Raw genomic sequence first — 16,369 nt, forward strand, 5'->3', positions numbered from 1 at the left:
TCCAAAACACAGAGCAGCAGGCAAAAATCAAACACTCACCCATAATTTATATTTCTAGTTTGCTTCTTTCCCCATACTTCATGGGCATATATGTAGTCTATTTGTAGCTTATATGAAGCCATTTGTAGGGCGTCAAATGGGTCAGAGTAAGCTAATAAGGTAAGGAACTCAAATGAGAGGCACAAAGCAAGAAGATATTGCTGAAAGTCTTTCACTGCAAAGCAGTAATTCAAGCAACTTTAATGTCATTGCTTGTACATTGTTGTGGAAAAGGTTCCCATGTTAACAAGGTGACATTATGCCTTAGGTCACTATAAATTTGTGACGTCTTAGCATTAGCGTGTAGCTATGGATGTCCTCTTTATGACACACAAACTTCCATTCCACTTTCAGGTTTCCATAGCTTAGTAAAGATTTGCACACAAAGGTAAAGACTCAGAATGAAACTCGCAAGTGTTACTGAAAAATCAAGCTCTTATTTAATTGGGCCAGATTGATGAGAAATGCCTTGCAAAAAAACTAAATGAAACAAAACAAAAAAACATTAGCTACCGCAGAGGGGAAATGCCAATGTTTAATCAGAAACACAATTTCTGCATTTACTGCCCTACTTACTGCCAAACTACTCTTTAGACTGTTTATGCTTTTACTGCATAGACACAGACGAAAAAGATCTTCCTGAATTGTTGACAAAACAAAAAAGCTGAAGTTTGTATAGCAAGCAACAGAAATTACCACTCATAAACTGATCTACTGTGTAAATGTCCTTTTTTTCTTCGCAAGATTAAAGAGAAACACTGCATTAAGAATCACCTCATGCAGCTTTAAATGTATCTTTTCTCTGCACAGCTAAAATAAACCTCACATATCCATCTGCATTCTAGTACTGAGGTTAAACCACACCTCGCAAGGTCAACAGCTAAAAAACATCCGAGTCTCGTTACACTCATGCCTTCGGGTATTTAAAACCCTTTACATTGAAACCTGAGCTCACTTCGCAAGGTGGTACACTGAAGTTCAAGTTCATGATGAACACTGTATGTAAACAGGCTGTAAAAAAGGCAGAGCCAATGACAATGGCCATGAAATAGTTCATTTTCTTTGTGAATTCTTAGCATTTAGACTTTGTATTGCAGTTTAAAAGAACTCTCCACCTTCAACTATAGCTTGTTATTAGGTTTAATATGCTCCATCTTTGCATTTAATTTAAACGTAATAACTATTATCACTTTGAGATTAAAATAATTTACATTCACATTTGAAACATTTACAACCCTTATTTTCATTTCAGATGTGAGTCGGTGAAGCTCACTAATGGCTTTAATGAGTAAAAAAGCATGCTGGTGTCATGCTGTTTGCTGAGAGCTGAGGACCTAAAAGTACTCCTCTACTGCAGTGAATGACATCTAAAAAGCTCTCATGTCCTCTCCACTTTTGCTTTTTCACCTTTTGGTGGGTATTTGTGATGATGTTTAAAACACTCAGGTAATGAGCTGCAAACACATTCAGGCAGGATGAGTTTTATTTTTTTCATTTTGTAGTTTTAAAACGTATGAGATGCTAAGGAACTGTCATATTATCTGTGGATCTTTTTAATGATGGATTACCCTCATGCAAAAGCAGCAGCAAACTGGTTTTGTTTTTGATAGCAAACTTTAATACTGGCTTGCAGAGGCATGGGCGCGTGATGAGAAGAGAGATGCTGACAGTAGATATTTCTCTGTCAACAAAAAAAATACCTGTTTGACACAGCGCTAGCGATACGGGCAGCGAGCATGTGAGCTTTAAAGATTTTCTGTCATGTGATGTAGAATAGATTTAATTAACATTTTCCTATATTGATGGCATGCACATACTGCTAGTGTGTCATTGTCAAAGTACAGCTTGGTGAAATGTTATTTTCTAAAATCACAAGTATATAGGAGCAAAACTCAGTATTTAATTTGTAAGGCAAAAGACCAGATAATGTGATAAACTGTATTTAACTGATCAAGAGCTATAATTTTTCTACTTATACTTTATTTCACAACTTACAAATCAGAATTAAGACCTGCAAAGTTAGCCTGCATTTGAACAGATCTAATAAATAAACACTTAAACTACAAATTTTGAGTTACAATCAAGAAATTAGATTGTAACGTTAACAGTGGGGCAGCTCTCTCTCTTTAACGTCTCTGAGCACAGAGTAAGACTGGGAGTACTTTGAGATTTGAACTAAATCTCCAAAAATTGCATTTGTTGAATTTAGTTAACAAATCTGATGTATCCATGGATTGTTTCACCCTCTGATTTCTAGCACAATTCACAATTCGACTTAAAATGCATCCCTATTGCCCACTACTTTTCCATCCATGAACAAGAACCTAGCAAACCTTTGCTAACCATTAGCATAGTAATGAGCATTTGCTCATTACATAAAAAACTAACAAAACTAACCAATACTAATATCAAATTAGCTCGGAAAATCAAATCCCTTTAAATATTAGCTATCAGCTATGACTGTTTTAAAAACTACAACAAAACCCCCACCCCAAAAAACTCTAAATGCATTGTCTAGGTTTGAAAAATTAGGCCATTTCGGAAATGCAAAAGCTGCAGTATATCAAACATGGTAGCTTGAGGCTAACAGACGGCTACAGAAAAAGGTTAAATCCCTCCTACTGGGTGATATATTTTTTAACAACTAAGCCTTTAAATGCTATTAAGGTATACAGTAATGCCTTATTTGGGCAGAGCTGGTTTGACAGACAACTGCATGGTAACACAGCAGTGTTAGCGGTGTTAGCATCAGCTAATTAGAGACAGCGAACTGTTCCTCTCACTAGAGCAGGGCGATATGGCCAAAAATATTTATCACATATATATTTGAAAATTTGCGATAACGATATAACCGACGATATAATTGATGCGAGACAAAATACAACTCCACAACATTACTAGCGCAAAAAGACAACCTTCCATTTATTTTCACTTAAACAAGAAGCTGGTTTTTATGTACATTAAAGCTTTATAAAAATGTAACAGTGCAAATGCAAATTCCTTGCTGAAAGTTTAACCAAAAGGCATTTCCAGTAGAAATGGGCTGACATATCCTGAGCATAACCATGTATAATATCCACTGAAGTTAAAAAGAGGTGCAGTACGTATTTTTCGGACCATAAGGTGCACAGGATTATAAGGCACATTAAGCGAAACAAAGCAGTCAGATAAATCAAACTTTATTAAACTCATTCTTCTTGCTTCCTCCACTTCTGTACCATTGATTCATTAATGTTGAATTCTCTGGCAGCTGCTCTATTCCCATGTTGTTGCAGTATATTAATGACTAACCTCGTATTGTGGATGGATTATCTCAGTTGTTCTCCTGACTGAAGTTTGGTCCGTTTACAGCATCCTGCCATGCGATTGCATTTGTCTCTAACCATGAAGAACCTTCACGTTAACTTTTATAAGTGGAAAAGTGTTAGTGTTCGTCCTCCAGCTTCACTGTTTATGTTATGCTAACATAGCTGTGTCGCTAGCGATCACGTAGCACATGATTATATACCAGCTAGCCCAACTTCAGTAACCCTACAAACGTCACTGCTGTTTAGTTTCCTGTCTTCATTTATGTTGGAAGTGATAGCAGAGCTGTACGTTTGATTTTTTTCAGAAATCTCTCAGTCAGAACATGCTATATCATGCTTAGGTAACTAGCGAAACTAGCGAGCTAACTTCCGCTAGCTTCCTGCTAACTTCTAACTCCATTAAATGTAATAACTTTTGTTTTCATGGATGCCTGGAAGTTAAACTTTATAGTTACACCTGGTAAAGCAGCAACGCTGATCGTTTTATTAAAGATGAAAGAATTTAGACAGTTTTTAACTCTAAGTGATGCTGCAGTGTTGTTTGACCTGAAAAAGACGGAGTTTAGGACCCAGATTACTCCCAGATTTAAGAGCATCTTAGTCCGACAAATACGACAATAACAACGGCCGCTTGCATGTTCTGCAAAAAAATGTGCTTTGTCGTGTATCTGACGGACAAACACCAAACCAGTTGCACCATTTTTACAAACCAATTCTGGTTCATCTGTTTCACTCAACAATCGGCCATGTGCGTATGAAAACAAAGGCACTGCGCATGCGCGTTTTACTCCCATTCTATCGCGATATTTCATTTTCCTATCGTTGCCTAACATTATACCGGTATTACCGTGAACGGTATAATATGGCCCAGCCCTACCTCTCACTGCACCACTGTTAGTGCCTTTAAATCAAATTACTTTACATATAATGTGGTCTGCTATGCAGTATTAACAATCTGACCAAGAAGCCTGCTCCAATACTCTATATGTTAGCCCTAATTAAAAGGTATGTGTACGTTCTTTGCTAATATGCTAGCACACTAACCTCTTGTTTGATTAAAAACCCAAGATGGGGGCACCATTGCTTTATCTGTCTGATATACAGATTTTGCTAAATGCACAAAACCTCTTTAGAATACAAACAAAAAACATAATGATGTAATAAAGTAGCTACTTTCAACTGCTCCCTCATTCACAAGCGGTCACCACAGTAGATAGCGCCGCATGTTTTAGCATTTTCACACCAGATGCCCTTCCTGTCTCAACACCAAGGGGAATTGTGTGCTTTTCCCGGGATCAAACCTGGAAAGCAGTGCACTATGGAGCCACGAGGAAATATCTGTAATGAATTCAAAAGGACATTAGCTAGGAAATACAAACTGCACGGTGGTCACCCACCAGTTGTTATACATTTACATTATGCAGTTACAAGTGAAAAACATAGACATGCTATAAACATATAAATTATTTGCTCCTCCAAAAATAATCAAGAATCTGGTTCCCAGATTGAAAGGTTACAATTAAAAAAGAAAAAAGATAAACCACGGCTCTGAATAACCAGGACAACTGTGTCATGATAAGCTGAGTAGGCCTAATGACTCACAAAAGTATTATATATAACTTTTTGCAACCCTAGAATAACACACAGGAAAGTGAACCAGGCAACAGAAAAAGTCTCTCTGCAGGTTTTCTGACAGCCAACACCATTCCCCACAACTACTCTGGTATTCCACACAGAAAGCTGTTCTGTGGCTCTGGCGCTGGACGACTACTATCTGCTCGTCTGCAGGTTTAAACTGTCTGACCACATCCACCTGCATCTGGGTTTGAGCTGACAGCTCAAGCCGTCAGGTAAACACTAACTGGGCTTGGACAAGCTTTATTTCAGTCAGTGTGGAAACGTTTTTAACATGTATCTAGGTCTTGCTGCTTAAGCCTAGATTACATAAAATCTGAAATAATTTGCACAGCATTTACCCTTTTCTCATTTGCGTCATGACTGTACAACATTCATATTATTGGTTATTTGAAAGCGTACAACCTCACCACCATTTATCAAACACACGTGTAACGCTGCATACTGTACGCACAGATGAGCACATGCAAACATGAACACTTGTTTCAAAATGCATTCAATAACATATAAAACCGTCTTTCTAAATGTGCCGTGTTATGATTTCCAGTGTAGGTGTAGCTGCCTTTAACCGATAAGAAAGCAGGAAGCACTTCAACTGGCTGCAAACCTATAAATGAAAAACAGAGGAAAGGCCACTGACAGCCCTCACTGACCCTTTAACTTCCCAGTATGTACAGGGTAAATAAATAGCATTGCCACACTTGATGTAGACTCAAACAGTGGAAATGCTTTGCTCTAATAAGAAATCCCTTTCAGTTTCAAATAATTATATTAACAAATAAATAAATAAACAAAAAGCCCTGACTGGACTGTGAATTCGAAGACCTGTGGGTTTGTCAGAGAAATGTGAACTCCAGTAGGCTTAAAGCTGCCAGGTTGGGTAACATCAGCCTGACCCTAAGCCTGCTGAGAAATTATCTAAGCATACATTTTCCGGTGACATTTAACATTTTTCTTTGTGGCGTCTTAGAGGAAGCAATGACGAAAACCCCTTTGGTGTTTTGGCCATTAATGTCATCATCGGGGGCACAACGGGTGGAGGGAAAAATAGGTTATTTCAGCCTTGTAACCAGGGCACTTGATGACTCTGAGCTGAAAACATGTAAGCAGCATTCAAGAGCGCTAACGCTGTCAAACATACGGACACCTGGATTTTACCCAAACCAGCCAAATCAGCCTGTGCTCCGTCTAATAAACACGCTTTCGCCCACCTCTCTTTTATTGGGAAAAGAGTCCAGTCGTGAACTTTGATCATATAAAACGGAGTAAGCGGGTGGCAGCAGCCTATGACAACATTTTGCGCTCGTCTGTCACAGTGACGCGAAACTGAAAGCTTAAGTTAAATCTCACATACCTTGAAAACAGGTCTCCAGCAGAAATCCGAATCCACACTTAACTTTAACCAAACTAGTCATTTTTAAAAGAAAAAAATGTAAAAACTACAGCATAGCAGCCGAGCGCAATCAGCAGCCTCTGACTAACCAAGCGAGAGCGCTGAAAGCCTTAAATTGCATAACAGCGCCTTAAGTTAATAACGTGCTGTTATTAATCGCCGGTGAGCTCTCTGCGGCTTTGACAGTCCTAATTTATCAACAACAGAGGACCAAATTTCTGATTCGTGGCTTTTTTTTTTCTGTAGTTGCGGTCTTTCTCTCTCTCTCTCTCTCTTTTCCAGGGTCTGTACTCCACATCCTCCGCTGGCAGCGGCTTGTAAACAGGACCGAGTGGCTGAGAGCAGAGAAAGTAGGTCAGCTGGTAGCTCAATACTCGGGTAACGAAGGCAGCAGCAGCATAAGCAGCAATGCTGTGCAACACAACCGAAAGAAACCTGCGCTTGTGACCGGGAAGGAAGGGGGCAGATTGCAATCTTTAACACGTGCTTAATGAATAATAACAACCCACTAAAATGTCATTAGAGCAATGCAAAGAAGAGTAGATTTGTAATGTGGCTTTTGCACCGCAGTTTTCCGACTGTTTGAAACTGTGAAGCCTACCGAGACTTGGCCATAGGAGCCTAACCTTTAATCTACTAAGATATAGTTTTACATTCACAAGAAGGAGTCTATAGGAGGGGGTGATGGCATGCTGCAAATTGACCTTAAAGGTACTGCTGATATATTAAGGCAAATCACATGGGCAGGAGGAGGTGGTGAACGGTGCCTCCTCCCTGCCAGCAACACAGAGCAGATTAGCCTGTCTGACCCTGTTTATAAGTTTATAAACCATTTATTTAAATCTGCAGGGTGAAGGGAGGCAGGCCATACAGAAAGATGACAACACCTCAATGTATAACCAAAACAAGACGCTGTAGACTTTTGTTTTGCCCCCCAAGTACTTCCCCATACACTTCCTATGTGTGTTTTTTTTTTTAAACTTCCTGGTTCCCTTCTCTCCTCAGCTGAAGTCCCAAATGTGGGTCAGCAGTCTACATGACTAATTTCAAGCTTTAATGATGGACAGTCTCCAAGTATTTTGTGTCTGTCAAGTGGCTTCACAAGCAGCTAGATGTGGGCATGTCGAGAATGTTAAAAGAACCAAAGAGAGCATTTACATGGATAAATTATTTGGAGCATTAAAAAATGAGGCAGAGGTTTTACTGTAGTACGCCTATATGACTGTCACAGTCATATCAGTAGTTTATCTAATTGTACTATTTGGACAAAGCCTATCAGTACACCAGCCATTTTAACCAAGTCCTAAATTTTATTAACATGACATGTATGGATGGCTTTTGTATGGATAGATGCCACTTAGTCTATGTGGCTAAAGCCACGATTTCACTGCTACTGATTATAGCCCTCATTACTTGATAAATGATTTCTAATAACTTAATGGTAGGTAGACTAATTAGTTTTTTTGTTTCCCTATGACATTTCTGAATGCACCTTTAATTTTTAAAGATCTTTAAAGACCATAATCTTCAAAACAGTAATCGTGAACAATTACGGTAGGTGCCAAATGTGTAAATGTGAGACTCTTTTTACACTTATACTTTCCCAAATATCAAGCTCTACTGTACTTGTTAGCAACATAGATGGTTTACATTATTAACTGCATGTGAGGCTTGCTTACTCACAAACAACTGAGGAGACCATATTTTGGATTATTTAGACAATGTTAAGTAAAATAATAACTAAAAAAAACAAAATTTTTCAGTAGGAAATAGCCACATCTTTGATTGCACTGATGTACTATCCTTTCCTTCTTATTTAAAATACTTTGGGTTACATAAATATGTTTCTTTAATGGAAGATCTTGTAATCAAGGCCAGTTCTCGTGTGAATAAAGAGCACAGAGCACATGAGAATCAACGTTGTCACCTGTTGTGCCTCATCTCATTAGAGAGTGAGTGTCAACTGCTTTGACAAGTTAGCCTTTGACATCAGAGAGCTTTAAGTGCATGTTCTTAATTAGAAAAATTGAGCTTTTCATAATGAAGAGTGTGAGTGTTAACCTGTGAGTGCCAGCGTGTACTTTGAAGAGGTTTTGCTAAATCCATTTAAATCAATAAAACAGAGCAACTTGTAAAATGCAAGAAAATATTAAAAATTTGAGGAGAGAACAGTTTCAGTAAAATAATCTGAACAGATGACATGAAAATCTTTACTTTGTTTTCTATATTTTGTGGGTCCTTCTGGGTCCTTTTTTCCCAGCATTGCTTTTAAAGCATACAGGTTTTATTGCTAAGGTGACAACAAAAGAAAATCAATGTTTTAACCCAGACAGGAAAAAAGTATTTGGAATTTTAAAAAAACAAAACATGGACACATAATTTCAAAGTCAAAGCGTCTGTTTCTGGCTCGGCCGGTCGTCGTGATGTTTTATGATTTGAATTTCTCTCCAGATGTCCCTGAACTCCAGACGCACATTTGAGGCCACGGTAGATATGCAGACCACTTGTCTCAATGACCATCTTAATGTAATGAGTCACATTTTCCACACAGCTGATGCAGCCTGCAGCTGTTGTAGTAGTCCCAATTTCAGTGACTGGCTCATGAGGTGGTACCAGGATGATGCCAGTTCTGCCAGCCAAGTTATACATGAAGCCTCTCTGGAGACATAAACATCCTCCATCAGGTGATTGAACCTTCTTAACTGACTCTTGCATCGTTGGCATGACTCCGCTGTGATTTGTCAGCGCTAACCAACCTTGAAACTAAAAGCCTTGTATTACCACTCCTGATAGTGGCTGCACCACTGCAGCTACACAGTTTCACACACTTCTTGCACACCTAACATCTGTGTAGTTTGTGCAACATCCTCAGTCCTGCACTTATGAAAGTGACTGCAGAACTGCTAGGATATCTGCAGAACCCCTAAGTATCTTCTATGAATAAAAAGATATACTATTTTAAAAAAATAAAATACAAATAAAACACAGCAGAAGGAACAGCTTAGTTTGACAGGTCTGCATTACTTAAAACTAAAGTTTGTAACAGTGCATCCAACAAAGTGGAGGGCACAGTGCACCTCTGACACCCCCATACTGCACTGAGCAAATTCAGTGTTGCATTCAGTGCTGTCCCTTTCTGTGTTACTCCCATAGTGTGATCACACTGGTTGCTCTAGTTTCTGTCACGACTGAGAAACTTGAAAGTCAGGTAGATGACAAATCTGGTAGGTAGGGCTGGGAAGAGGTGAACTGTCCTTAAATTTTAGTCACTACCTGTTGTAATTAATGGATTTATTTATATTGAAGAAATGTAGCCGATCAAGTCGTAGAGCATGCAGCACAGCTAATGTGACCTAATTCAACCTTGGGGGGAAAAAGGAAGTGCTGACAAGTTGAAAAAAGAAAAATAGAAGAAAACATAGCAAGAATGATGTATTGTTAATGTATCCCGAGGAAGCTATCGTTAATGCAGCCATCTCAAAGAAGAAACAGCACGATTTATATGTTTGAGATGGCTCAACTTAAACAAAGAAACTATGCAAAATGCGCTGTGTGCTAACGCAAACCAAAAACGGAAAACTAAACTATACGCGTGCAATTTCAGCCTGCTCAAGAACGAAAGAAAGCGAGCGAAAGTAAGAACGAAAGCTTTGTTACTGCAGATAATTTTGATGGTTTCTGGAGGCTTAAGTCACTTTCACAAAAGTACTAGAATAAAATGTACTTTCACTTACAGTCTGGCAACAGTAAGAAGCAAACCGATGCACTTCCGACTAAAAGCATGAATAATAGTAAATAATTATTAAGAGTCAGCTTCAAGCATCAACTGTAAATATGCCTCTAGAAACTAGATTGCAAAATGTAGGTTTGCTTATACTGTGATCAGACCTGTAAAAGACACTTTTCTCATATGAGATGGTGAATGAAACAGACAGAAGTCCTGGAGGATAAATCAGTCACGAGGAGTTCAAACAACCAACAATTAGACCACACAGAGGTATTCAGAGGCTTCATGGGGTTATGATTGGTAAAAATCTACAAACTCCATCCAGAAATTAAGCAAAATGAAGTTAATAAACTGCATAAGGTACACTCAGATTTACCCATCTGTCAACTCTGAAACTGTGATGCCCTAAAAGGTATCAGAAAAAAAAAGATCCAAAGTCAGTGAGTACTTTTTCTTTCCTAAACAGAGTGCTTCACTTTAGGATTCCTCCACCACCTAACTCCCGTTAAGTACATGCTTGCTTAGTCTCTTAATGCTCCATTAATTTTTTCCTCAAGCTTCAGTAATGCATACACAGCACTGGGACTGTCTTTTTCAAAGGTCTGACACTGTAGGTTCTGAAGCTCTCGCCAAAACATTTTAGAGCACAAATACTTCCAAATGTGCCCCTCCATGAATGAGTAGTGTTGGTGCCAAACGAATAATGTTCTTTGGGCTGATAGAGCAAATCTAACAAGGATGTGGCGCTCTGACCTAATTACCACCACTGCTGTGTGTAGTGGCTTAGTTTTAAGGATGACAGTGCTGGTCAATCAGGTCTGGCGGTTGTTTGTCTTGACTGGGTAATGATTCCCAGAAATGTTTCTTAGTGACTTTGGTGAGCCCTTGACCTAATTATATATAGATTTAGTCTTCTGAAGATTCTCAGAGTAAACTGCAATAGTATGTTTTCAATATATTGCAAAACTGGGCCAAAATGGCTTTTCTCATGTAATTCTCAAATGTGCTGAATTTAGTGCTAATTAGCAAATGGTAGCATGCTAACATATATCAGTTAAACATATGCTAACAGTAGCGTTTAGCTCTGAGCACTGCTGTGCTATACTGCAGTCCTGTTTGCATTGTTAACTCTCATATAAAGTGATGACCACTATTTACATATTTAATGACATGTTAACACAGAAACTCCTGACACGGTTGTGTATTAAATGAATAAATAAGTCAGCAAATGAAAGACTTTCAAATAACTGAAAGCAGCTAAAGATCTGTGTTGTGTTCTTATTTCTATAGCATACTCCATGCACACTACACACACATTACAGTACCAAATCATTGAGCAGATAGTACAGGATGCCAGACTGATTGTATAGAAACATTCTGAAGTCCATTGTTACCTTGCCAGCAACCAACAAGATCTAAGATTCATAAAGATCTCCCACATTTTACTGCATTATTCACCATCCGCCTACATAGAGATTAGTGGCGCTCTTTTTATGTAGGTCATGCTATTGGATAATGAGATGACATTTAGTGCTCATAAGCAGGCGTCACTCCATAATGAAGTCACATCATTGCGTTCTTTACATGCTGCACCTTTTTCCAGACTGCTTCCAGCTTCATCAGTGAAAAGTGACTATTTGTATAATTACTCAGACATTAAGCCATATTGCCTCTCTCTACATCTGTGCTGCTGGTATTGATGATGTCATTGCGGCCCTCTGCTGAAGCACTGACTTTCATTAATTAGACGGTGGCACTGCTGTTCACTCTGTGTTCCCATGGTAACAATGTGTAGTGTCTACTTTCTCCCAGCTATGCCCATCAAGCTGCCGGTTTCCATTTTTCTTCTGGTCGACAAGATTTCTCATACATAACTCAGGAAGTCATTTGTTATACTGTTGACTATTAATAAAGTGCCAAAGCAACCTTGCTGGCTGCATGCTTTGATTTCTCCTTACAGCAGTTTTAACTCACTCTCAACCCACAACAACAGATGAGATACAAGCTTCGCAATAAATGTACATGTTAACCTAAAGTTTAATACTGGCATCAAGGTTTTCCAGCATGTCACTGTTAATTTTACAGTATATGTGCCAAAATCTACAGTTTAATACTGTAAGTACACATGCTGAAACTGCTCTTTAGTGCAAATATCTAATCAGCCAATCACATGACTAAAACTGGGCATGAAAACATAGTCTGATGATGACCCGCTAAAGTCAAACCGATCGTCAGAATGAAAAAGAAATTTGATTTAAGTGGGCCAGAGAGGTTGCTCTGAGTATTTCAGAAATTACTGATCTACAGGGATTTTTCCACAAACCCATCTTTAGGGTTTATAGAGAATGATCTGAAAAAGGGAAGTCTCCAGAGAGCAGCGGTTCTCTGGGGGTAAATGCCCTGTTGATGCCAGAGGTTACAGGAGAAGGGCCCAAGCTACTCAAGCCGATAGGAAGGCAGCATAACTCAAGACAACCACTCATCACAACCAAGGAGTGCAGAAGAGCATCTCTGAACAGATCCAACATTGAATATACAGTATGGGCTATAGCAGCAGAAGATCACACAGCGTCCCATCACTGCCAGCTAAGAACAAGAAACTGAGACTACAATTCACACAGACTCACCACATTGAGCAAAACATGCCTAGTCTGACGAGTCTCAATTTCTGCTGCAATATCTTGACTTTAGGGTCCGAATTTGGCTTAAACAAAATGAAACGCTGGGACCCCATAGTACCATTTGAGGATTGTTCAAACACCACAGCCGACCCGAGTATTGTTCATCCATTTATGACCACAGTGCACCCATCTTTTTCATGGCTTTTTCAAGCAGGGTAATGCACCATGTGGCAAAGCTCAAATCAACTGAAACTGGTTTATTGATCGTCGCAATGAGTTCACTGAACTCAAATGACCTTTGGGAGGTGATGTAACGAGAGATTCGCATCATGAATGTGTAGCCTACAATCTGCAGTGAGATGCTATCATGTCAATATGGAGCAAAATCTCTGAGGAAGGTTTCCCGCAGTTTATTGAAGAATTAAAGTGTTCTGAAGGTAAAAGGGGTCCAATCCAGTACTAGAAAAGTGAACCTAATAAAGTGTATATTATAAGCCACTGCATTGCCAATATACTAACATTTATTGCTTCCATAATTAATATTTTTCTACTGTAAAATAAAGTAAAATATACCTCTAAATACACTAGTCTTTCTGATCAGCCCTGTGTCAATATTTTCATGTATCATCTTTCTTAAACTATGATAAACTATGGTCACTTGCTTGGGTTGCTACAGGAGTTTTCACCTAATTTTAAATTTCTTTATATGGACTGTGTGCTCGGTGTGGCACACAGTGACTTGATGCAACACGAGTAAGTTTATTTTCTGACTCAAATGAAAATAACACTGCAGTAAGACGGGACAGTAGCTTTCTGTTGCTATTTTTTTAAAGACATCATCATTGACACTTTTCTGCTGTGTCGACCTACACCACCATGTTATCAGTGTGCAACAGTTGCTTTCGTTTTAGCAGAAATTTGTTAGTGTGGGCTCAGCTACAGGCTACAAACGATTTACCTCAACGCCACTTGTTAAAGAAGAACAAATGAAAAGAATTTCAAGACATATGTGGCTTAATGCTTCAAAATAGTGAGCTCTGTCTCACAGAAGGAAGAAAAATCACATCCGGAGGTGATGCTCAATGACTTTTCACACCGTGTAATTGAGTATAGATGGAGCACCACGGCTAAAGCCTTAGAGCTCATTCAAATGCATGAAATGAAAAAAGGAAAACAGTAAAGAAACAATTCATTATGTCCCTTCTCGGGAGAGTTTTCCCACAAGCTTTGCCCATCACTACCAAACAGAAGCTCCACACTAATCCTGCCCCAGGCAACAGCTGAACGCCACTCTACTCAGAGCAGTTTAACACATCCACACCTGTGGGGGGAAAAAACTGTTCTTTTACCCTGTTTTCCTAACTGCACCTGTTAATGCACCTGTTGAATAATCAGCTAATCAGCTAAGAACATGAATCCTAGTTCACATCAACCTCGCAGCTACTAATTCACAACTCACAGCCATCAACCTAGTCAACCATTAGTCAACCTGCATATTTTATGTAGATTTTCTTCTTCATATATTCCACGTTTACTTTTTGGTAACACTTTAGTCAAAAGTGCCATGTAATTACACATTCACCACACAGCACGGAGTGTGTGGTGAATGTGGGTGGTCGCATCCTTTCAATGAGAAAGCAGTCCCATAAAACAAACATCCTTTCACCAGGTAGATCCACTCTCAAATTTTCTTATAATTATATTCTTTCAACAATTCCAAATGAATCACAGTTACTCCAAGCCTGTTATTGCCTGCTGCTGCTGCTCAGGAAAAAAAAAGATGCAATTACCTAAGGCAGTGTGAGCAAATATGTGGGTCACCATTCTGGGGCATGGGTGGAAAGGGCAGCGGAGCTCTTTCTTTTCACCACTCAAGCTCGGATGCCAGGTTAGATCTTTGATTAGATTCTGTCTCATTCTTAAACATCGCCTCCAAATGAAGCATTTTTGAGCTGTTCACCTGAACGTCATTGTTATGAATTCACCAGTGAGTGTTTATGAAACTGCAACCGGCCCCTCTGTTATGCACAGACTCTGAAGTGAACTTAAATAGCCTTTCGCAAAGAGTCCATGGAAAAAATGACCTTATGTCTCCATTCCTATCTATTGCTGTTTCATTTTCCTGGTTATGAAACGATGGCTTCCATATCTTCAAGGCTCTCCTCCTGAGAGCACGCAAACCTCTCTTAAGTTTCACAGAACAGTAGAAAGCAGCTTATAAATTATTCTCTTTGAGGAAAGACTAAAACACATTGAATATTGGCTTCCTCTATGGCCAAATATCCACTCTGCCTAATTCTTATTCTACCGAAACAAAAAGCAGTGGACTGCAGATATTTGATTCGATTTGATTATTTTTGAGCTACATGAAAATATTTCATGTTATTTTAGGCAGTTTAACATTTCAGCTGAACTACAGGATACAAAACCTGCTCATCGTGCATCTTTTATTCATCCGATGAGTGGTTTAAAAGTAGTACAAATGTTAACACGTAATCAGGATGGATGCTCAGTCAACTGAGAAAGTGAATTAATAACATCTACATTATTAATGACAGAAGGCTGGATCATCAGAAGTCTCTGGAAAACAACTCGCATAATGACTAGTTTTCATATTTTTATGTTTTTACCTGTAATGCTTCTTTCCTACACTACATTTGTCTTCTTGGACTTCTTGGAGTAGCTGTGCATGCCACGCAGTTCAGGTGCAGCTACTTTAGCTTTGTTTACCCTCTCTTTTTGTTAACTTTCTCCAGACTGGCTGCACCTCGCAAACAAAAGAACCTTTGGCTTAAAGGGATTTCTTGTACCTACATTGATTTTAATAACTGAAATTCCACCATGTTTATTGTGAGCATAAACCTTTGTTACAGTGTATATGTGCAAATATGAAAAGGAACACAATTGGTTTTCTCTCTTTCAGACAGCTAAGCTTAAAGAGGCCATTGCATCTGAGTGGAACTATGTGTGCACATTACTCATGCTTTAATGTGACAATAATTCATGAATCATGAAGTGTCCTTCAAGAAACCTAAAATCACTGCCAGCTCTGTAAAAAAAAACTGAAAAAAAGTCTTTTTGGCTTCCTCTTGATGGTGGAATAGAACTTCCTGTAGATTTCCATCAATTTTATCATATGTTTCTGTGTTTCTCTTAAGATGCGCATGCACTCACCAGCTACTTTTTAGGTACACCTGTTCAACTACTCGTTAATGGAAAAAATGTAATCGGCCAATCACATTTTTACACGTAGACATGGTCAAGACGACCTGCTGAAGTTCAAATCGAGCATCGGAAAAGGGAAGAAAGGAGATTTCCAGTGAGGGGAAATTTTCTGGGTGTAACGAAGAGGTGTTTCATTACTCTGGGCAAAAATGCCTTGTGCCCTTTCTTATGCTACTTTCCACTGTTCTGGGAGAAGACTGGAAAAATGTTGCCTGGTCTGATGAGTCTTGCATTGCAACATTTAGACGGTCGGGTCAGTTTGGAGTGAAAACAACATGAAAGCTTGGATGAGGTCATGAATATTGTCCAACCACTTATGGCCACAGTGTACCCTGATGATGGCTTTCTACGGGATAATCTCTCAAAACTCAAATCATCTCAAACTTCTTAAACGTGACATTGAGTTCACCTCGTTTTATCT

The 16,369-nt window shown here is 38.9% G+C and overlaps 1 protein-coding gene across 3 annotated transcripts in view; it reads right to left on the reverse strand.

Moving 5' to 3' along the window:
* Positions 1 to 16,369, reverse strand: part of npas2 (neuronal PAS domain protein 2) — a 43,929-nt gene that overhangs the window by 19,781 nt on the left and 7,779 nt on the right. Inside the window, exon 1 of one of the 3 annotated variants that reach the window (XM_012925347.5) lies at positions 6,337 to 7,237. The exons of the other annotated variants lie outside the window; for them this stretch is intronic. The gene's annotated coding sequence lies outside the window, so the exon portion shown is untranslated. Of the gene's footprint in view, positions 1 to 6,336; positions 7,238 to 16,369 lie in introns of those variants that run through there. 3 annotated transcript variants of the gene reach the window in all.

The sequence above is a fragment of the Maylandia zebra genome, linkage group LG10 (assembly GCF_041146795.1).
Source record: "Maylandia zebra isolate NMK-2024a linkage group LG10, Mzebra_GT3a, whole genome shotgun sequence".
Classification (NCBI taxonomy): Eukaryota; Metazoa; Chordata; class Actinopteri; order Cichliformes; family Cichlidae; genus Maylandia; species Maylandia zebra.